Genomic DNA, 23,546 nt, shown 5'->3' on the forward strand with positions numbered 1-23,546 from the left:
TTTCTGCTCGACGTTTGATGGTTTTGCCATCTGATCTGACCCCTTGTCCCTTCATTCTCCTCTAATTTCACTTCTTCCCTTGTTCTATATGTTCTAATGATACTGAATTAACTTGTTTCCAGCTCACTCCATGATATTTCATACCTTTGTGTCTTTACAGTCTTATTAGGTGTCAATGCCAATTGAGGAATCCTCTTCTCACTTTCCTATTAGACAAGCTTTTATTTATTTTTCAAGACTCCACTTAAGAGTTCCTTCTTTGTGAGAGTAGTACATAAAGACATAAGGGAAAGGATGATGAGAGGTACTGACAGGATGAGGAACTTCCAGGAAAACTGATAATAGTGAAGCCTCACAATATCTTGAGTTGATAAGATGATAATGAGTTTTAATTATGAGATTAGATGTTTTTGATTAACTTCTATTTTTCACATATAATTACACTTACTTCACAAAAAGCATTTCAGTTGCTCCCTCATAGCCAAGAAATAGAGCCTTAAGCGTTTCGAATTTGTGGATAATTACAAAGATATCTCCAACTGTCAGGAAATTACAACATATCTCTTCATATGTTTATAAAGAGATTTTAAAAGTGAAGGGCAGAAAGAGAAGTCAAGCTACAACACACATTTATTGGCAAGAAAATCAAAATCAAATAAATGGAGATCATTAACTGATTTTTCAGCAATATTCACAAATACTTTAAGTACCAGTTACTTATTATATGATTATAATACAAGCCTAACATAACTTCTGGAATTGAAATTTAGGATTTATAGCCTTTGAACTACAATAAAGCCAGAGCTTTGATTGCACTAGATACATCTGGTAATGTTTCACATTGTTTTGCTTTATTTTTTCACTTTTTTTTTTTGGTTGTTTGGTTGTTTTATTTTCATCATTGAGCTTAATAAAGCCCTAAATAACATAAATTCAGTTTTACTGCTATTTAGATTTTATGTCAAATGTTAGCAACATATAAAGTCCAATACTCAGACTTATCAAGTACTCTCTCAATATTTCTTGTGCAGAATCTCCCATGTGCTCAGAGATATACTGCTCTCTAAAGAACAGTATCATTATTATCTCCATAGATATTTATTGCTTTTTAGTGAACAGATGTAGGTCATTGTTGAGACCATTCCAAAGTCACTTCCAAAATTGAAATAAAGCCATGACATTTGGTAAATTTTCAAAACCTACTAGGTATAATGCCACGATTTTCTTCAGTTCACCAAAATTCCCTTTGTGCTGAGGAAAGGCTGCTGGAAGACTAATGTTTTCCAACTGTTCAGTTTGATTACGCTGGTGTGGTACCACTTATCTAAAGCTATTTTAAGCATGTTCTTGGGTTACAGTAAGCTGTATTGAAAATCTAATTACACTTGCCTACAAGAAAGAAAGTATACACAAACCCTGCTCTGTAATCTATTTAACAAAAGGCACTGTACTTTTCTTCATAGCATTTATCAAAATTGTTATTATACACTTCTTTATATTTCTAATGCCTGTTTCTTCCACATAAATTCCATAAAAGTCATGTGGATGCGTTGTATATGCAGTACCTAGTGCAGCGCCTAGAGGGCCAATAAATGTTTGGTGACTGAATGAACGAATGAATAATGAACAATGTAAGGTATAACTAAATTTATATACATTTATGCTTGTCACTTTACACTCATGCTGAAAAACTACACATATTTCAGAGACTTGTTGGGACATAGTATAGTGTAATAAAACAAAGGAGACTTTCATGAAACAAAATGAATTTAATGCCAGATCTGGTATTTAATAGTTCTATGATCAAAAACAAGTAGATTAAATTCTAAGCCTCTGTTTTTTAATCCGCAAAATATAAACAATTGCATTGGAGTTAAGTATTCTTCCTCTTATAATGTTCTTACAGATATACTGTTTATAAGCAAGAAAAACACTGATTTGTATGGAACGAACTAAAAACTAATTTTCAAAATCTGGAATGATAAAACCAAAGATGGATGGTATCGATTATAAAAACATTACAAAAATTAACTTTCAACTCCTCAATTAAGTCCTGGAATTGCTAAGAATCTTCAGAAAATAAAATCAACATATTTTAAGGCTTCGATGTTAAGGCCTATGAGCCAAAAGATTATAAAGTTCACATTTATATTTTACTGAGTTGATACTTCTAATGATAGATAAAAACTAGATAGAATTGCAAGCTATTAAATCAGTATTTAATGCTGAAATGAGAATCAATTATTCTAATACAGATCGTGTCCAACAACCAATGCAGCTCAAGTATTAATAGGGAACATACGGAAATGCGTAATAATTCATCAGAACACATGAAATAACTATGCTGTTCTGATAACCTACGGGAACAAAACTCACATTTAGTTTACCTTACCCAACTGTCTCAAAGTAAGAGCTATGTAATTGAAATTTGTGAAGTAACTAAATATTTAAATAAGTACTAAAAACAAAAATACTTCAAATGCACTTACGATGACTCTTTCTGAGTAAGGCTGATTTCTAGTACATCATTATTAGTATATATAAAGAACATAGAACAAAGATGTTTAAGTGAAGAGTTTCTGAGTACAGTATATGCGCCTCCTACCTCTTGGGGGCAGGGGAGGGAGGTAACGGCGAAAGACCAGTGGGAAATCAGCAGCTTAAACAGATGAGAAATAATGAAGAATTCTCTGAGGGAAATATTTTTTTCTGATGAACGGATGAATCAAGTCACAAATATTCCCTCTTCCACCTCTGAATTACACAAGATTCTTGCCAAATTAGAATCCATCTGAAGTGTCGGTAGGTTTCAATAAATTGTAACACAACTCCTTGCAAATCCTTCATGGAATTTATTATTGCATACCTGACACTTGGATTTTCAAAAATTAATTTCTAGATTATTAAGTAAAAAGTGGTACAAGTAATTAATTAGTAAAGGACATTTTAATAGTCTCTAATGGTAAAAGTATCAGACTATACTCTCGTTTATTACATTGCCTGATCTGTAATGTGTGCTACCGTAAGTTCACTTTGTATATAAAACTGAGGGATTTGTTTGAGCTGGATTGCCAATGAAAAGAGAATTGAGGAAATAAGTCACAAAGGCAATGTTAATAAGGGGCAGAAATTCAAGCTCTGATAGTACATTTTGTGCCTGGATATAGCAGAAAACTTTCCAATTAGGGCCAACACGTAGGAAGCTGATGACTCCAAGCTGAGATTTATAGGGAGAGGTCAGCAGCATGTAATGAGAATTTGGAGAACATACATCTAGCTGCAACACCTTTAGTATAAGTATAGTTTCTAATGCTAAAAGCTAATGGCTCTATGACAATAAATAATGGTGAGAGAATATTCTAGCCTCAGGCTTCAGAAAAAAACTCTGGTAGTATTATGCGATTTTCATTAACACTAGCTGAAGGAGTAGTTCTAAAGGTGTAGTTTCATTCCCCTAAATGCCTCACCTGCAGTAAAATATGTACAATCACAATAGGCAAGGAACCACCTTTCAGTTGAATTAAATCCTTTCCTCCACAGAATTTACATCTAAGCTATGTCCTTGCAGAAAAGAAAGAGAGGGAGTGAGGGAGGGAGGGAGGGCAAAGGAGGGAGGGAGGAAGAAAGAGAGAGAGAGAGAGAGAGAGAGAGAGAGAGAGAGAAATTAGTGCCCATATTCCCATCACTCACTGTATATCATTCAATAAAAATTTTAAAATAAAGAACACTGAAAAGCATTGAGATTCACTTGGTACTTGTTGTGTACCTACAAATAAAATATCAGAGTACTTGTAATGTACACAGTGTAAATGGGGCAACCTGGAGTTTGGACCAGTACAATCTACAAGGCCATTTACAGGCAACACTGAATATTGAAGAACATAGACTCTGGAGCTGGCAGATTTGTAATCAAGTGACCCTAACCATGTGACTTTGGGCACATTATGAATCTGGCTAAGTTTAGCTTCCATATGCATAAAGTGGGGGATAATAATATTAATCACCGCCATGGGTTACTGAGCAATAAATGCAACTAAAACATGTAAGACACTGCCTAGCAGAAGTTAGTGAGCTATGAAACTCAACTGTTTATTATTTCTGGGTACCAACCTTTATAGTAAATACCACAAAAAAATATGGAGCAATATGCTAGTTGACACATTGTTGAATGAGAGTACCTGGAATTTTACAGATTAAACTCTATTGCTAAACATTAAGTAACCATATCATTCTTATTTACCATGAAAATAGACAGCATATAATATGGTGTGGCTTTACGGTATCATACTAACTAATGCGATTAGTAGTCTACCAGATTCTGATGTATCTGTAATCTTTTTGGCAGCCACACTGTACAAACTGCAGTTCCCCAAGTGCCACAGGTTCCCCAAAGACCAAGAAAACAGAATAGAGTAGGGTAGGGTAGAATTGATAATAGCAAATATAAAAAAGCACAATGAAGTATTAACCAAGAAGACTGCCTAATTTTATAAAAATAAAGAACAAGCACATTGTGGGTTTTTTTTGAGCATTTGCACACATACGAAAAAAAATAATCTTGTCATACCTACCTCAAGATGGATAGCAGAGTTATTATTCTTCAATGTAGCTAAGGCCTAAAAGTCAGATATAATATTAACAGCCGAAGGGGTTCCTTACCCAGGTAAATTTCATACAAACCCGTGCCTCTTCCTAATGCCCATCAGCCCATCATCAATCACAATGATTTCTTTCCACAGCACTCTCTTCGAACTCTTACTCCCTAAGTGTCTCAGCCACTCATATACTGCCCAAAATATACCTGTATTTAGTTTTTACCTTGAGTGAATATAAAAGTAGGTCCCAAAGTACACCTGTATTTAGTTGCTACCTTGGGTGTGAAAAAGGTCACATTGATGGTTGCTCTTCTTGGTATTTTATCTATCTATCTATCTATCTATCTATCTATCTATCTATCTATATATATATATATTTTTTTTTAATTTGCTGAGTTATTCTAGGTAGACTCTGGCAATTCTAAATTCGAGGTGGGGGGTAGGGAGGGGGGTGGAGGGAGTGTTCTCCAGGGGATATTTGGCATTGTTTGGAGGGATATTTGGCATTGTTTGGAGATATATTTGGCGTCACCATTGGGAAAGTGCTTCTAGTGGACAGAGAGAGGACCTGGACTATGGTGAGGCAAGGCAGGTGCTTCAGGCTCAAAATTTAAGGAGGCATTCACTCACCATTGGGGTCATACCAGTGCAAGACAATTTACATGACCCTGCGAATGAGTGCCTCCTTAAATACCATACCCAAACTACCTCCCTGGCCTCACCCTAGTTCCAGCCCCAGGTAGAGGCCAAGAATGCAGCTAAACATCCCCCCACAAAAGGAATTATCCAGTCCAAGATATCAATAATGCTGAGGTGGAGAAATTCAGAATGGTTTTAAAAATCTAAAGAAAAGCAGGGTTGGAAACTTTTGATTCTCCCACTTTTCCACTTTAAAGTTACAAATTTAAAATCATACATATGTTAGATGTGACTAAAAGTAAAATAATACCAAATTCTAGCATATAAATTTAATCTGCTTTATTCCTATTCGCATAGCCTACAATGAAGTTAAATTAAGCTAAGTCTTTCCTTCCTAGTCTTTGTTAATCATTGTTTTCTCTGCTAGTCATTCATTTGTCCCATATATCTTTAATGTCTAGATGCAAAGGTACCTTCTAGTACCTTCTAGTTGATATCTTCTCATCGAACTGTGACACTTCCCTTTTCAGATCTGTTTCTCTTCCTTGTGGTACTTATATTCTGTCTAGTATTACACTATAGTCATTTATTTGCTTATTTAGCTCTCCTCATCCCTACCTCCATCCTCTGTTGCAAATATGCACACGAATGCACACATACTTCATTTAACTTCCTTATGGGCATGGACCAGGTTTTCTTTATATTTACTTTCCCAACCATTTTGACATAGAACAGTTCTTTGAACATGTAAAGTACTCAATGTACGTTTTAAATGGATCGATGAGGCAGGTATACATGATAACATATAACAGACAGCATAGATCATGATATTTCCTGGTGGCTATCTGAATCTAAATATAACGTTGCATTATTAGACCTTGTTAAGGCCAGTACCAATTTCCTTTCCTGGCATATGTCTCCATCTATTTCAAGTTTTGTAGGTAACTGACTTGACATTTTGCTACAAATAAAAGTACAAAATGGAATGTATCTTCTACTCAAAGGCCTATTCTAGCAGAAAAACTCATGTCTTTGCCGAGCTGTGAGACTGAATTCAAAAAGAAAATAAATTCAATTCCTAATAACAGTTGAAGAAATAGCCTTGTAGTATGTCAAACTCTTCAGGAAGCCAAATGGATGCTGCTTGAAAGCACATTTCCATCAATTTCTACCTCGCCTTTGACCTTAAAACTATTCTGAAACATTTCTAATTTTGAATTTCAACCAAAAATAAACGAAACCATTAACAAGTAGCTACAAACAACTCCTTTTGAAAAGCAATACAGTACATATACAGTCAAAGTTTTTAGCTAGTTGTCTTTAAAACAAACTTTATATATTTTGTATTTCTAAATATGTGGCCTGAAAAAGGAAACCTTCTACATAAAGATACCATGAAACCACCTATTTTAATCATTTAATCTTCTTAGAAAAGCAGCTTAACTTTTGGCACTTAGAAAGATTAAATACTAAATTTACAAGTTTATTATGAAGCAATTATTGTGAAAAAATAACTATTGAAAAATATTCCGTTGACAAAATAAGTTTTAAAACTTGAAGTCATAGCTACTGTGCTAGGTTTTCTTGGGGTGCTATTTGACTCTGTGATAAGTAAGAAGCATTTTAATCGTTTGGTCCATAGCCATTAGTTGGAAGAAGGAGGTTGGCTTGTTTAGAGCACCCAGTATGAGGCAAACAATTTCCATGTTTGCTTCATTCAATACTTGTAACAACACTGCTAAGAATGAGGTTTTACCACCCACTTTTTGTAGAAAGAAATAGCCTCAAAGAGGTTTAGCAAGTTGCCAGTTTTCATATTCACTGGCATATACAGTGTATTTAAAGCATGATCTTTCAGCTATGTCAGAAAATTACTATATGGAAAATATACCAGATTACATTTTAACCTATGATAGGCAGAAAAATCTGCTCATAAATTAAGTGTTCCACTAGTGAACTAATATATATGACTTGATATTAAGCTAGAATAATGCTCAAGGTCAAGCAAGGATTATGAGCTTCTCAAAGAGGAAACGTAGCACATCATAGATGATAGATAGGTAGATAGATAGAGAGAAATATTGAATAATACGAGTTACACAAGAAATGGATATGTACTTTATATAGCACAAGAATCTAAATAGTGGCCTATCAAATTGTATGTACTTCTGAAAGAATTCACTTAAATTTTTCTAATTAATGGATTTTTTTTTTTTTTATCATTGAGGTTGTGACATAATGCCACTGGAAATTATTTCTGGTTTAATTCACCAATTATGCATAAACTCTCTTGGGTTCCAGGTCAATGTACGAAGCACAGCCTGGTGCAAGCGATATGAGACCTATGGGAACTGCAAGATTGGCTTCATTTCTAATGAGGGAAAGTTTTATTTACAAGACAACTCAGCTGTGAAACTGAAGTAATAACTTGAATTAATTTATACACTCTGCATTTAAAGGTCGAGTACTCTTAACAATTTCTCTCCATGTTCCTCAGAAAAGAAAAAAAACTATATCAAATAATATTTATAAATGTTTTAAGAACAAAGTCTCTTATTTGGTACATGTTGAACCCCTACACAATCTATATTTGGTTGAAAAGTTAAAATTGATTTTACTCAGTGGCAAAGAAATTTTTGTCCTGGTTACATTCCATGTCCTTTTTATTTTTACTATACAAAGCTTGATTTCCCTGTTACTCGATCTAACCAAGTTGTCATTCACTGTGAGCTTGAAAATCTAAAGGCAAAAAAATTAAAGGGAAAATGAGCAAAAACATATTTTAGTCACTCAAGAATATATTCTAATACATAATAGTAGTATATTCATTTCTGTGACAGGATTGGTTGCTTGCAAGTAGTGGGAAGAATCTTGAACTTAAATTCAGGACTTTGAGTTTGGCTCCACTCCGTATTTGTAATGTGACTGTGAGTGATTCACTTAAAGTCCCTGAGCCTCATCTGTATTCATCCACAAAATAGAGAAGTTTATTATTCTGGTGTACCTCACTGAATTGATGAATCAGTGAAAGCACTGTGTTCATTGTAAAAGACTGTACAAAATGAAAAGCATTGTTAGTTTTATTTATCCATTTTTTTATGTTACTAAGGGCCTGGAAATAACCCAAAATATAACTGGATATACTAATTTGCAGGCATTAGGCTGAGTCCTGACCTTCACTTTAAGTCACATATTCTTCCCTTAAAAAATTTTTAAAAATAATAAAAATAAAACCCTCAGGCACTTAAAAGGGGAAAGGGAAAATTATTCTTTGAAATGTTTAAGGCTTTCTTAGAATTATTTAGGTAAAAAATGAGACTTTTCTGTAAAATGCTCATGATTCTACCTTTATAATCTGTAATTGTACCTACTAACATATTCTGCTTTTACCTCTGTTATGCTCTTCCCATGTAAATTAATGTTTCACACACAATAGATTGTCAATAAGCATATGACAAATTGAAATAGAAAAAAATTCAGCTGTGAAGTGTTACACATAATACAGCTCAATGTCTGTCTCTTTAGGCAACAATTCTTTCATTCAAGTATATTTTTTATATAAAGGAAATTACATTAAATGTTTTACTAAGTTGACAAATTATTTTCTCTCTCTTTCACCAGTTTACATTAGTCATATTTGCTGTTGCCTCTGTTTCTTTCAATTTGCTTCTTATTGGTGATGAAGGGAACATAGCTATGATCGTAACCCCAGGACAAGCCAAGGGTGACATCAAATGAGAGAAAAGAAATAAATAATATTTATCGATTAGCCACTATATCCAAGACATTACTTTTACTTTTTAACCTCACTAGAATGAATGTCTACTCTCCCCACTTAGCCTTCACTGGCCCAGTTGTGACCAGTTTTTTTCTGTGGTGTTTTTGCTAGAATGAAGCTTTTATTTTCTACAAATTTCTGTCTTTCTAGGCTTCCGCTTTCTGATTACTTTTGTTTAGACTTCTTTTTTTTTTTTTTTGGTATGATACATTAACATTTCCTGGTTGCTGATTTTTTTTTTTTTTTCACTGTAAGTCTGGGTTACATAAGGCAAAAAGAAAACTCAGAGAACTCACTACTGTGTCCTTCTTTAGGTCTCAAGATCCTAGCAATCTGCCTTCTCTCCACCTGTCAAAGTATACATATATACTATCCAGCTGGAGGGTGGGAGGAATTGGGCATGGTGTTTCAACTCCATTATCTCAGAAGCATAATAACAAGCCCTCCTGGTAACTGTGATGCATGCTAAAATTCTCCAGAATTTGTGCCACCTTTTTGTTTTCATACACACTTCTTTTTTTCTTCTATATCTGTGGGGCAAAGAAATGACCATCTATGTTTAACAAGAAAAGTTTGTGTCACTGTTACTATCTTAGTTTTTCACCTATAGTAACTTATTTGTTTCTCATCACAACTATGAAATAGTACTGCTATTATCATCTTGTTTACAGAGAAGAAACTGAGTCACAGAATCTTTAAGCAAGTTTCCCAGGATTATAATGCTAGCAAGATTTGGAGCTCGGATTCAAATCCAGAGAGCCCAGCAGCAGAACCTGAATTCTAACCATTATGGTATACTGTCCTTAAATAGTATATCCCCTTACTATCATCTATAGTTGAGACTAAGACAATTTCATTTTCTATCTCAAGAATGTGAAGTATGCATGGAGAGATTGAGTCAGTTGGACTGTTTTAGACACTAGAAGTAGTTCATTTAGCATTGTAACAGAATGGAAAATTGGTAGGCCCTGGGGAAAACCAGCCTTAGAATACCATTCCAGCAAGATCTGATTATACTTTCAGAAATTAAGCTACAAGAAATTTCTCTGTATTTTCAGTTACTGAGCTTATTATTTGAGTTAATGTGTGCGAATCCTTGTACTTTGTTGTATAAAAATCCCTCCTTTGGAAGCAACTAAGAATTGTATACAAAATATGAAAAGTAGATAGAAAGAAATACCCAGAGAATTAAACGAACCGAAAGAGAGAACCTGATGGTTAAGATGAGTATTTTATTCAGGTTTTCTCTTGGAACATTTGATGAACTCAGTAGACTTGGACTTGAGGTTTCACAGCCTAAAAGGTGCTTGCAATAGATCATAAGACCCAAGGCTGGAGAAGGAAAGTCTAAAAGGTAATATGCTCTCCTGTGACTCAATAAAACTATATCATCATTGTACCAGAAATAAGTTTACAACAGTACACACACATACATACATATGCATGCACACACACAAACATACACATAAAACACACTATACACTGCTGGCGATTGCAAAAAAACCAGTCTGCCTCTAAACTTAACATTAGTAAAAGGGAACAAAAAATATCACCTGAGAGCTCATGATCAAGCTACTCCTCACATGGTTTTGCAGTCTAATTTCATACTATCAACATGGTTCAAACATCTAAAATCAGTTTACAGTGTTGGGTAATATCCAAGGCCTTGGCAGAAGGAAATGCAAATTCTCTCAAACTAAATCAGTTTAGCCCAAGTTTCAAACAATTCCCACATGATAAAGTAATTTGTAAGGCAATATGAAGCAAGAACCAGGAGAAACTACACATAGTAGAATCAGGTCGATAAAGACATTAGATAGCAAAATTATCAACCAGAAAATACAAATTACATATGCTTTAAAGGGTAAAGGATTAAAATATGATTACAGAGTAAGAGACAATGAAAATTGTACAAGAACATTAAAAATATATTTTTGCCCAGTATAACTTATTATTAAATCCAAACAACACCCTCCCCCCAAAAAGTAAATGAATAATAAATATAAAAATTCTAACAGTGATTAGCTCTGGAAATTGGGGGCTGGGGAAGCAAGGAGCAAAGAATGAGGTCAGGGAGATGCACATAGGTAAGTTTAGATTTTTGTTTTAATATTCTAAGTTTTGAATAGGTTGATGGGCTCATTGGTTTTCATTATATTAACATATAATTAAGTATAGCTGTGAATGATGAGACCAAAACAGAAATAATAAATAATAAATAAATAAAATTTTAAAAACAATTACTATAGTTCACCACATTAATAGAATATGGGGTGGGGGGAGACATAAAATCATCTCAAAATCCTACCAACCTAAATATAGAAATAAAAGTCCTTAATCTAATCTGTAAAAACAACAGTAAACGGAAATCTATAACATCATACTTAATATTATCATTTTAAGAGATTAGGAACAGGACTAATCCCTTATGCTTACTACTATCTAATCTATACATTTAATCAAGTTTCTAAAGCTCTGGTGATTGACAGTGAGAGGTGCTAGTGCTAGGATAGATGAATTAACCAAGGAACAAAATAGAAATCCAAGAAACACACACACACACACACACACACACACACACACACCATTTTTTTATTTCAAAACTGGCATTATCAATCATTAGGGAAAAGCTGTTGTTCTAGGCCAACTGGTCATCCATATGGCAAAATATGACACTAGATTTTCTCTTCACACCATGCAGAAAAATGAATAACGAATCACCATTCATGATAAAATAAAGCTAAAACAAAGCTGTAGCCGAGCTATTTAATCCAATAGTCAATAACCACATGAAGCTATTAAAACTTGAACTGAATTAAAATTAAGTTTAAACATTTAGCTCATCAGCCACACTCTTCAAATTCCAAATGCTCAATAGCAATATCTGGCTAGTGGCTACCATATTGGACAATACCAAATATAAAACATTTCTATCAGTGTGGAAAAGTCTATTGAATAGTGCTGAGAGACATTTAGGATAGTATCTTTACAACCTGGGGGTTGGAAAGAATGTAATAAGCAAGGAATAACAAGTAAACAAAACAAAAATGGAAATAACTGATAAATTCAGCTATTAAAATTTAGAACCATTTATCAAATGATACTGTATAGAAAAAAAGATATTATGTAGAAAATGAAAAAGCCTTAATCTGAAGGAAAATACTTGGTGCATAAACAATATACAGAATATGTAAAGAACCTAAATAAGCAACAAAAAGATAAATAATCACAGAAAAATGGACTGAAGACTTACCAGGTACTTCATTCTATTTGATGACAAAAAACGATAATTATAGTCTGACTTATTTTTATCAATATCCATGTTCTATTTTAAATCGCCAAGAGTAAGAGGGGAATGACCTATTTTTCAGCCTAAAAGGAAGATTATACTGGCTTAGACAGCAGCCTGGCAACATGTAAGTAGGTTGATAATAATGTTTGAACATGTAATTAAATAGATACTCCTAATATTAGCTTATCCTTTATTAAAAGATAGTTTTCTAGTTCCCCTACGATTTATCTTTACCTTATTTTGATGCAGAATAGTATATTTGGGAGGCACGTAGTACTTTATGCCACCTTTTCACTGAGTAGTGACTAAGGCATTAACTTAATATTTACACCAATTAGAAGAATCAGAATACAAAGATATGTGTGACCAGAGGTGGGATGGGAAAAGTAGATAAAATTGCAAACATATGAGGAAATACTGAAAATATAATAGAATGCATAGTTTCCTCAAAATAAAGACAGATTTCCACCCCTGAGTTAACATGAATAGGCCTTACTCTGTATACCATCCTTTTCCTTGCTCAAAAAATGCACAGACAGGATAAAAAAAAAAAAAATCGTTTTCTTAATTTATATATATATATTTATATAGTTTCTCTATTTTAATAAAACTTAAATATTAAAAACTGATATTTATGTACCTTAAATTTTGAAACAAAGCAGCATTCACACCACATTTCCAAGTGGTCTAATTTATACTGTTTTAATTTGAACCAAATTCTAAAAGAAGCATTAAAGAGTTTTTGACCTTTTATTCTGGCATATTAAAAAAACTTAGTGACATTAAACAACTTTGAAATAATTTAAGCTATAAATTAGTATCATAAATTATCAAATAGTAATGTGTATTTTGGGTAGTAAGTACAGGTATTTTAGAATTAGAGTAGAACATTCTACTTTAAAAGAATTAGCTTTGCACAATCTGTTTTCATAACCTTGGAGGGTATAAGAAGTATGAAGAGAAAAGTTCAGTGTACTGTTTTAGTAAACTGTCAAATGTCAGTCGAAATTTAGAAAACTTGCTCTTGTGCTTCTTGAACGCAGGTGACTTTTACTCAACTATTAGCCCCATTATTGAGTACAACAATATTTTTATTTTCATTAGTCTCAGTTACACTGAAAAGAATGAAGTGAGATTGTATGGAAACACAATTAGGAAAAAAAATACTAAGCATCCATATTCTAAAATCAATAATATAGCAGTATATGTTGGTTAGCCATGTGGTTTAATAAATGTTGGAGCATGGGATACATAAAATACAGCTTTAGAATGTGATGAGAAAAATGACTTAGAGATATTGAGTTGTGTTTAAGAAAATCTGTGAAGTCTATTTAGCAGATGAGCATATAAGCAGTATTGATAATTAAAATAACCAGATTGACCTCACATGGGATGTATTCATTTAGTCCCTAATAATGAAGTTAGCTTTAGCTTTAAGTCTGTAAGGCCAGATACCAGATCTCAATGATTAATTCCCAACTTCAATAATTCCATTTATCATTTTGCTTTCTATTATTATTATATCAATACTGAACTTTTAGTACCCCTAATAATCTTGATCTTTGTCACTTTTTTCTGAAAACAGGGAGAGTGGCTCCCTACTTTGATATGCATTGTAAAACGCCTGAGAATATGTCACATTTTTAGAACTGTGAAAATAAGATCCAAATTTAGCTACTCTTCAGGCACAGTCAGGGCTTTATAAATAATACTTCCAAATTCCATTCTGTCTTAAACACAAAGGTCTTTCCTCAAGGCTATGTTTCCTAAATGGTGTTTCATAAAATTCCAATGCTATAAAATTCTGTTCAAAAATGGCATATGTATCAAATAAGTTTGGAAACTTTTGAACTTAGGCATTGCCTAACTATAGATTGGAAGCTGGTGCCTGTCCAAACCCACTTGAATTTTATGAGATATTAATAATGATGGATGAGAAAGGTTCATACATTAATGAGAAGAAACTATTTCGCCTTTATAAATCTTATGAATATGCTATAATTTATGTAATATATGCACATGACTAAAGACTTAAAGAACAGTGCAATAATGTATACAAATTTTTTGATTCCACACTTTGTGGAGCAATGGGAGTAACAATAATGCTAAAAACATAGAAGCAATTTCATCCTCATATTAACCCAGATTATGCATTAGAACAAAAACCTATATTATTTAATAAAGTTAACTAGCCGCTTCCTTAAAGAGTATATTTATGTAACAATATATAACAATTAAAATCTATAAAATCTTACTCATTGTAATTAAATTCTCAGTCAGGATATGACTTTTAATTGGGTAATGATGCTAGAAAATATGCTATCAAGTATAAAATTAGAAATGAGTTCTAAATTCCTTTTAAATAATAAATATTAGAAGAATTGTGGAAATAAATTACAGGTATTTTAGCTGTCCTCATATAATGGGCTTATTCTGGAAATGCTGAAATACCTTTAATTTCCATGGACTATACTTTTCTCAAGACTCAAAGTTCCCCTTCCTCGTTCTATTAAACATTCTTTATTTTTTGCCTTACAAACAGTCGAGTTGAGACAATTGAGTAACTAAGGAACAGAATCAGATTTAAGAAGATGATGGGGTTATCTTTACAGAATAAATCCAAAAAATGTAACTTAAAAATAAACTCACAATTTTTTTGGTATTTGTAAAAAAATCTATTTTTTACACTAAAAAAAAACCTAAAAAAACTATCTAAATTTAAAATAAATTCAGGAAAAACTAAGAGCTTAATTATAGAGGATAAATGCAAATTTAGACATTCTCAGTGATCTACGTAGAATATCTGAATTGCAGGACAAATAATTTTTGTTATTGTCTAATTTTTTTACTTTCGTTCAATGTAAACGATAAAATGCTCTAGTCCAAAGCAAGAGAGGATTCCTGTGAATTGATGTTATTTAGGTACTGCAGGGTCCTGCCTACCTTCAGTAAATGCATTAATAAGTGCCTCCAATTCTTCTGTTATATGACAAGTAAGATGCTGTTCAGTGAAATACTTGCTCTATGTATTTATACCTAAGAGTTACAGGCCATGGGTAGTAAAGCTACAAGTCAATTCTTTAGGCATCATGCTGTTGCTTGTCCTTTATGCCTTTTTTTTCTTTCTTTCTTGCTCTCTTGTTCTCACACTCATGCTCTCTCGTGCGCGCTCTCTCTCTGTCTCTGTCTCTGTCTCTCTTTCTCTCTTTCTTGTCAGTCTGGCTTTTGGCAACTGGTAGGTTTCCATGACTATTATTTGCAGTTTCCCCTACCAGTAAAACCAAAGGGCATTTCAGGGAATAGTCACTAGACCCCAGTCAGAGTCAATGCCGAGAGCCAACATTCAAATCATGGAGTGAGGCCAGGGTCCAGGATGAGGCAATAAGCAGGCTCCAACAAGCTCATCTTTTTAGACGCTCTGGCACTTTAGAGTTCACAGGACAAATCCGCATCACATGAGCAAGGTCAAGTCCAGAAAACACAAGTATCATTATCATCTACACAAGGCTCTTTATGTTAATTAGGACACTGTTTCAGTAACAGGCCAAAGGTTGATTTCTGGGACAATGGTAACACCATGACATTCTAAGAACAGGAATAGTTACCAAAGACAAGAATGCTTGGCAACTTTGCTTGTACCATTATTGGCACAACTGTGGGACTACGGGACTACACAGTGTATTGGTTTTACAGAGGCAGCAAACTCAGTATCTGAATGTTTGCTAATCTTGGCACACACTTCTCTACACATACCTGTTTGCAACCCTATTAGGAAATTCCCCTTACAAGAGACCATAAAAAAAAGAAAAGAAAAGAAAAGAAAAGAAAAGAAAAGAAAAGAAAAGAAAAGAAAAGAAAAGAAAAGAAAAGAAAAGAAAAGAAAAAAGTAACAGTTGATGTCAAATGAAAGTAGAGAAAGCTTTTATTAGTAATCATTGGCATATTTGAAACAAAAATTATACTGAAAAATTGAGAAATATATGGCTGTATGTATTTTTATTTTCAGGTTTCTGGAAATTTGAGAGACTTCCAAGGAATGTAGAAAGGAGATGATGAGGCAAACAAACGAACAAACAAACTTTTTCTAAAGCAAAGTTTGATTTCCTAATGAAATAAAGTTAAAGAATGGTAGCATTTCAACCACCTTATACTATCTTGGTGCCTTTTAATAACACAAAGTGCACATCAGAACCATCTTTTTAAAATCATTAATGGTTTGATTACAAAAGATAGTCCTTTTCAGGAGACAAAACATTCATGTAAAAATTTTTCTCACCACTATAGACTATCTAGCAATATCATGTTTATTTAATTCAGGACTAATTAATAATCATTAATAGATTTATTGGTCATAATCTTAGTACATTTTCAACTTGAATCTCTAGTTCCACTTTTGTGTAAGAAGTCCTATGATACAGGAATACCTGATTTGTACGACTTCTTTGTTTGAATTATTGGCCTTAGACTTTGCTTTGGTAAACTACAACTTACATACTATAGATTGTCTAAAAAATATATGGCTTTGCTCTTAATCTGTCCATAAAAGTATTCAATTAACGATGGAGCTTTTCCTGTCTTTCCCATCTCCTAGAAAATACTGCTCAGTAGATTGTAATAATAACCAATAATATTCCCACATCTCCTTGTTCAGAAAATTTTTTGAAGTCAAGGAAGAGATATTTTAATTGCAATGCACAAATTATATTCTCTTGTGAACTATAAAGAAATGTCCCACTGCACTTTATATCTTAATATAAACATACAGCCTAAGTCATAATAGAATGATTATTGTCTTTCTCTTTGTGGTAGCTTTTAAATATGTTTATATGCACTACTAGAGCCACGTAGAAAAGTAAAGAATTCCCAACTTACAATTCTCTTGGGATGTAGTCCCAATTGACATTATTAATTTTGAGGCTAAGTGAAAAATTCAGCACTTAAATATTTTTGCATCGTCAATATCAGTGCTTGAAAGTGACAAAAACCAGAGTTTTATACATATTGGAAAGATCCATGTTATTGTAAAGTCAATGATTTTCTGCTGCTGTTGTTTTATAAATCACCTAATTGGCTCATCCTGTGAAGAGCAATTTTACAACTCATAAATACTTGTGTGTAAGAGAATTCTTCAAGAGTAAAGAGGCTCTGCCAAAAACAGAGTTAGAGAAAAAAGCAAAATGATTATGAATACCATTTGTTGGTTACCTACATTATTTATTTGCTCTCCAACAATAATACCATGATATAGATTTGTTTACATTTTTAAAAATAAAAATATATGGGGCTCCATATGTTTATATAGCTTGATTTTGGTTAAGCAGCTTAAGTACTGCTAAGTCAAAATTCCATCAAGTTCTACCTACAAAGGCTCTGATCCAACCTATTAAATGAGATGGAGGAAAAAGGGAAAAACAGAAAAGAGAACTATGGAATGAGACAGACTACAGAGCAAGGATGACATGGCAAATCTACAAAAAGTTGGCCGAAGGACAAATTGCTTAACTTGCTTTGAGAATATGTTCCATTATTTGTGTGAACCAAGACTAAAAGGAACTTACCTGTTTTATTCCAGCCATTCTCTAACGTCTGGAGCACAACGGATGAATAAATAGCTGTCAAAGAATTGTATTCTCTGGCTTGAAATGTCAGAGACCTTATTTAAAATTCAACTTCACTGTAGATATGACATATACATATCCATGACAATTTGCCATACCCTACTCTGTACATGCCCCCACTGGTAGCCACAGCTTGGGGCTTCCACAGGAGCTTCACCACACCATGCACACTCCACCCCTACCACCTTGGATCCAGGGCTAGAGGAATCATGTTCCAAACTTACCATTTCTTCAGTCCCTGCTGGTTCTCTAGTCTCCCCAGGCTCACAAGTAGTATGAGGTCATTATTTTCTCTAAGCTTCCTAGTTTGGTTCCAGATACTTCCTTAAAATAGTAAGGAATCCTTATCATTCTGTGGACTCTATGTTTTAAAAAATCAAAACTTATGATAGTTGACTAGTCTTTTTTTTTTTTTTAACACTTCTCAAACTTCCTTCCTCTGGAATTTTTTAATATCCACTACAGTAGTGAGTATTTTAAAATACTAATATTGAAATGTACCCTGTGATTATTAGGTTCAAATCCAGATCCCTCCATTGACAAGATGTATAACTTTGGGCAAAATACTTAAACCTCTATGCCCTAATCCTCTAAACTGTAAAATGAGAATCATAAGGGTTTGAGGATCAAATTAGTTAAAACATGAAAAATAAGCATGTAAAATGATGCCTAACATATAGAAGTGTTCAATAAAGGCAAACTATTTTTACCCAAACTTATCTCTATAGGTTTACCTAATAGCTACTTTTTTTTGGTCTAGTATCCCTAGTATCTCATTTATTATACACACACGCGCGCGCGCACACACACACACACACACACACACACACACACACGACGTGGTCGTTGATTTACTTCTAATAGCATTACTCTACAAAGGTGGTCATTTTACTGTGTGGCTAATTTCTAATTATAACCAAAATTTAAAGTGAGCATTCTTCCTTTTTTTCCTTCCTTTCACTGGTTTATTCATTTATTCATTCATTACACTGAGGGGCACAGAAAGAAAATGTTCAGCCATGAGATAAGAGTGGGTTCTTCCACAGGTAGATCCCTTTATACACCTTTATTTCTCACCATTTGACTTCATCTGAAAAGAAATGATATTGATGGCTAGTTGAATGAAGTTCAAATATTTATATTTATAAACATTCATTTTCATCCTTGAATTATACTGTACATTTCTAGACTTTCCAAAACTTGAATGCCTCCAAAACACAGTGGCCCTCAAAAGAGCTTAATCAGGTCATGTAAAGAACAGGTAGATAAACAGAATATGTTAGATTAATAGAGAAAACAGAAGAAATGTGAGCTGTTGCCACATATGTACAGGCTGTCAATCAACCCCAAAATGGATTTATTTTGTGTGGCCCGAGAAAGCTGAGTAAGGACCCTAGGTAGAAGCAAGAAGAATTGGGTCACAATTGTAACTAACTTAAAGAAAACAGGCTGCCCCAGTGTCAGACTTAAATAATAGATGATAATTTATTAAAGATGCTGAAGAAAACAATACATAAAAGTGGAAAAAGATGCCCTTTAAGTTATTTGCAATGTTGTAATCCACCAAAATGCTCAAGGATATGTAAATATGAATGTTATTATTGCTGACATCTAGAAATTTGTAGTATATGGAGAAACCAAAGACTTCTTACAAATGCAACCATAATAAAGTGTTTAAAACAAATAAGACAGATTTTAAAAATGCAATGTTACTGAAATTTTAGAAAAGCTTCTACATATCCAGGGGCTTCAGAAGAAGTTTGAATGTGGTATTTAAGCTCAGCTTGAAGATGAGGTTAAAGTTAGACATGGAAATAGCAGGAAGTTATAGAACACTTTAATATGAAAGAACAGAATGACCAAAGGTATAGTGACATGAAGATAAATGAGACACAGGGGACAGTTCAATCTGACTTGAACATGGTGGCAGTGGGGAATAAGCCTGTAAAAGCTTCTTAGATTAACAAGGATGAAAATATTGGTCTTTAGACCTAAGTAATGGCAGTCAACAAAGTGTTAGTTACATATAGGTAAAGGAGATGCACTTCAGTTAGAGTATCTGGTGGCACATACAAAATTAACTGGTATAGTGAGAGACTGGAGGTGAGAAGTCTAGCTAAGAGACTACAACATGACTCTGGGCAGTATGTAAAAGGTGTCTGATTCTGTGGCAGCATCAGAAAAGAAACTGGTGAGATAAGTATTTTGGATGTGCAATTGTTAATCTTAGCAACTGACCCTTAGACACAAAGTTCAAGAAGAGTGGGTCTCAAAAGCTTCTACACCAGAATGCAATAAAATAATAAAGCCAATAAATGCAATGGGGGGCAACAGGAAGAAGGAAGACAGGGTTCAGAAAAGATCACGAGGTACTGGTGGTGCTAGCCACACAGTATAGGGGAACTGTCCAGCAGGCGTTTGGATCCCTCAGCCCAGATATTATGTGAAAATCAGGGCTGAAGATAATGACGTCAGAGTTATTCCCACTGAGGTAAAAACTGAGGCTAAGAATGAGCTTTGCCAATTGACATTATATGCACAAAAGAAATACTCAAAACAGAAATTGAGGAACACATGTGTTAGTGAGTAGGAAGGTGAAAGATGAGCTGAAGGAGCTGCAAATGAGCGGTCAGAGAAGTAAGAGGAGAACAGAGAGCTCACTGAAGCCAAAAGAGGAATCTAAGAAGCAGCAGGTGCCCAAACAAATGAAGATTTGGAGCCTAGGAGGTCCATAACCTGATTATTAAATGTTAATACTTATGGATACCTTACAAGAAAGACCTAATTCTTTCAAATCAAAGTATTTTCACATGAGATTACTTATTTTTTATCCTTTGAAGGAAGAGCAAAGTAATTTCTTATTTAAAGATACTCTGATTTCAAGGATAATTTCCTTAAACATTCTCAATTTTATCCTATTTGGCAATGACTTTCAACAACGGATAATACCATTCTTCCAAGAGGTATATTTAAATGTAGGGGCATTTAAGGCGATTACAGTAACTGAGGGGAAGCTAAGGAAGACAGGAGCCATAGACACCGCAACAGGAGTCAAAAGTCCTGCAGCAAAAGAGGAATCCCCACACAATGAAGAGGTGTCCTGCCAAAAATACTAAGTGTCACCTGCTGAGAAACACTGTCATATGTTTTTCACTGAGTGTACTTTTTGAACATTTGAGAAAGATTAGTAGAATTTCACATCCCAAAATTTGGGGGACTTGATTTTAAAGTAAGGTAAGTACCATAGTTTATCCCTTAGAAGCTTTTCAAGCAAAAGCCTATTGTTCAGTTTTACTGTTTACTCCTATCTAATCTTGTTCCCCAAAAAATAAGTCTTCAAGTAAATTACTTAATAGGGTAGCTTCTTTTAATAAATTATAATTATTCCACATATAAGCTCTAATTGGAAACTAAGTAGGGGTATAGATGATTAAAAATACATTTCACTGTGTTATTAAGTGAGGAAACAGCCAATGCTTGAAATAAAATGCTTTCTAAAAATACCAACATTTTAGACAGGAATATATTGATCTAAACAACTGCATTCTCTTGCATTCACCACTCAAACTAAATATTTTCAATTGCTGTTCTAATGCCACTTATTACCAAAAATTAATCACCAGCTTAGATGATTGAACCACACAGACATTTTTGTGGGGGCTATCCTAACAGCACAAAACTTTTAACAAAAATATCTTTACACCAGCATCTTGTAGCTGTCATTCGAATGTTCTGTAAGAGTTTAATGAACTCTTTTGAAATTCAATGAATATTAATGTGAACATTTGCAAAACAGTTTGGTATTAGGACAGAAAAATTATTTTCAAAAATATATGCATCACATATTAACACTGATATTTATAATTATGTTAAACATCTATGGGGCACCCAAGCACTCATTAGTCCAGCCTTAGCTGGACTAGTTTTATTATATATACTCAAGTTCAATTTGTTTAACTTGTGGTTAATTTTTTCTAGTGTTCTTGATTATTACAGTTTATACTTAAATGCACATACCCCCTCTTGTTTACTATGCCAAATATGTGTGGTAAAGGTTATTTTTTCCTCTAAACAATGGTCTATATTAGGCTATTCTCTCATATTATGATTATAAGCTACAAGTACACTAGGCACCTAGGTTCAGCATTTTAAGGGACCAATGGAGAAAACGAAGCTTTCTCTAAAAGTTTCTTTAAAAGTTAAAAAAAAACGTTCTTACTTACTGAGACTTAGTGTGCAGTACACATTTTCTAATCACTTTGATCCAAACAGTGTTGAGAAAGCCTGAGACAAACCAGGACGACCTTTTAGACAATGAGTCCATTTAATGGTTTTATTATGCAATCCATAAACTGTTTTGACAACTATTGGGGAAACGGCATTTCAAAGGTTCCTGAAAATCTGTTAAAAAGAATAAGCCAGTGGTTCTTAAAACGGCCTAACAGCCAAATATTTAATACCTAACACTAGCTACCATGTATTGGGTTATGTCTATTTTCTATGCATGTGCTTGGCACAGTGGTAATTCACAGGCATTATCTCACTCAGTCAACACATGAAATTGATTATGATCCTCTTTTACCCATTAAAAAACTCAAACTCAGATTTAGAGGGTTTCGCGCATGAAGAAACCAAGATTTAGATAGGTTTAGCAATTTGCCCTAGCTAGTAAGTGGCAGAGCTGAGATCAGAACCCAGACAGGCCAGACTTCAGAGCCCTCTGCCCTGTCTCACCCCAGAGACCTGGGTCCCACAAGCGTTCCCAGATAAATCACACATGGTCTCTACTCAAGGACCAGATAGCTTAGGAAGAGAGAACGCCTACCCAGATAATTATAGTTCCAGATAAAATATAATAATTGGCCTAAGAGAAGTCCAGATCAAGTTACAGGCAGTTCAGATGAACAAAGATTGCTCCAAGATAAAGGAACTTGGAATGAATATTTTCTGTGGGACAGATTGTGAGGAAGGAAGGAAATGAGGGCATAAAGGAACATAGCCGGTATTGCATACCATTCATTAATCAGGTAGAGCAGAAGACATCTTACATTTGTTATCTTCTTTGGTGTTCAGAAAAACCATAGGAGTATTTCCCCATGTTGCATAAAACTAAGTCAACCATTGGTTTAAATGAAATTTGAACCCTGAATCCCTGAAGATAAGATGTCCCTCTTTTTTTTTTTTTTGGTACATGTTGAGGAGGTTTCTTTTTTATCTTTAAGGGATATAGGTGCCTTTTGTTAATCTGTCAAAGAAAATACTTTTCCAACTTGCACTAAGTGACTAAATGACTAGATGCAGGCCACTTGCCCTGTCCCCAGGGCAGAGTCCATGCGGAATTTCCTGACATATTTAGAACAGTAGGTAGGAAAGGAGGCTCATTTTTACCTCATTTCCCTTTTCTTCCTTCCTACCACTTCTGTTTCCCTCCTTCCTTTCTTCCTTCATTTTTTTCTATAATTAGTTCTAAACTATTGCATGCAAGACACTGCATTGGGAATGGAGAACATGACCCTCCTGACCCTCCTTTAGCTTCATACAAGGCCGAAGCTGAACTACTTAGTGATTAAAGCCAGTCTGAGTGCTCGCCCCAACTCAGCCACTTACTAGCTATGCTATTTGAG

The 23,546-nt window shown here is 34.0% G+C and overlaps 1 protein-coding gene across 2 annotated transcripts in view; it reads right to left on the bottom strand.

Moving 5' to 3' along the window:
* The window catches only part of SLC16A7 (solute carrier family 16 member 7), an 85,149-nt gene that overhangs the window by 58,628 nt on the left and 2,975 nt on the right, over window positions 1-23,546 (bottom strand). The window contains exon 2 of one of the 2 annotated variants that reach the window (XM_036237118.1): window positions 22,146-22,323. The exons of the other annotated variant lie outside the window; for it this stretch is intronic. The gene's annotated coding sequence lies outside the window, so the exon portion shown is untranslated. The remainder of the gene's footprint in view (window positions 1-22,145; window positions 22,324-23,546) is intronic. 2 annotated transcript variants of the gene reach the window in all.

The sequence above is a fragment of the Rousettus aegyptiacus genome, unplaced genomic scaffold (assembly GCF_014176215.1).
Source record: "Rousettus aegyptiacus isolate mRouAeg1 unplaced genomic scaffold, mRouAeg1.p scaffold_m13_p_2, whole genome shotgun sequence".
In the NCBI taxonomy this organism is placed as follows: domain Eukaryota; kingdom Metazoa; phylum Chordata; class Mammalia; order Chiroptera; family Pteropodidae; genus Rousettus; species Rousettus aegyptiacus.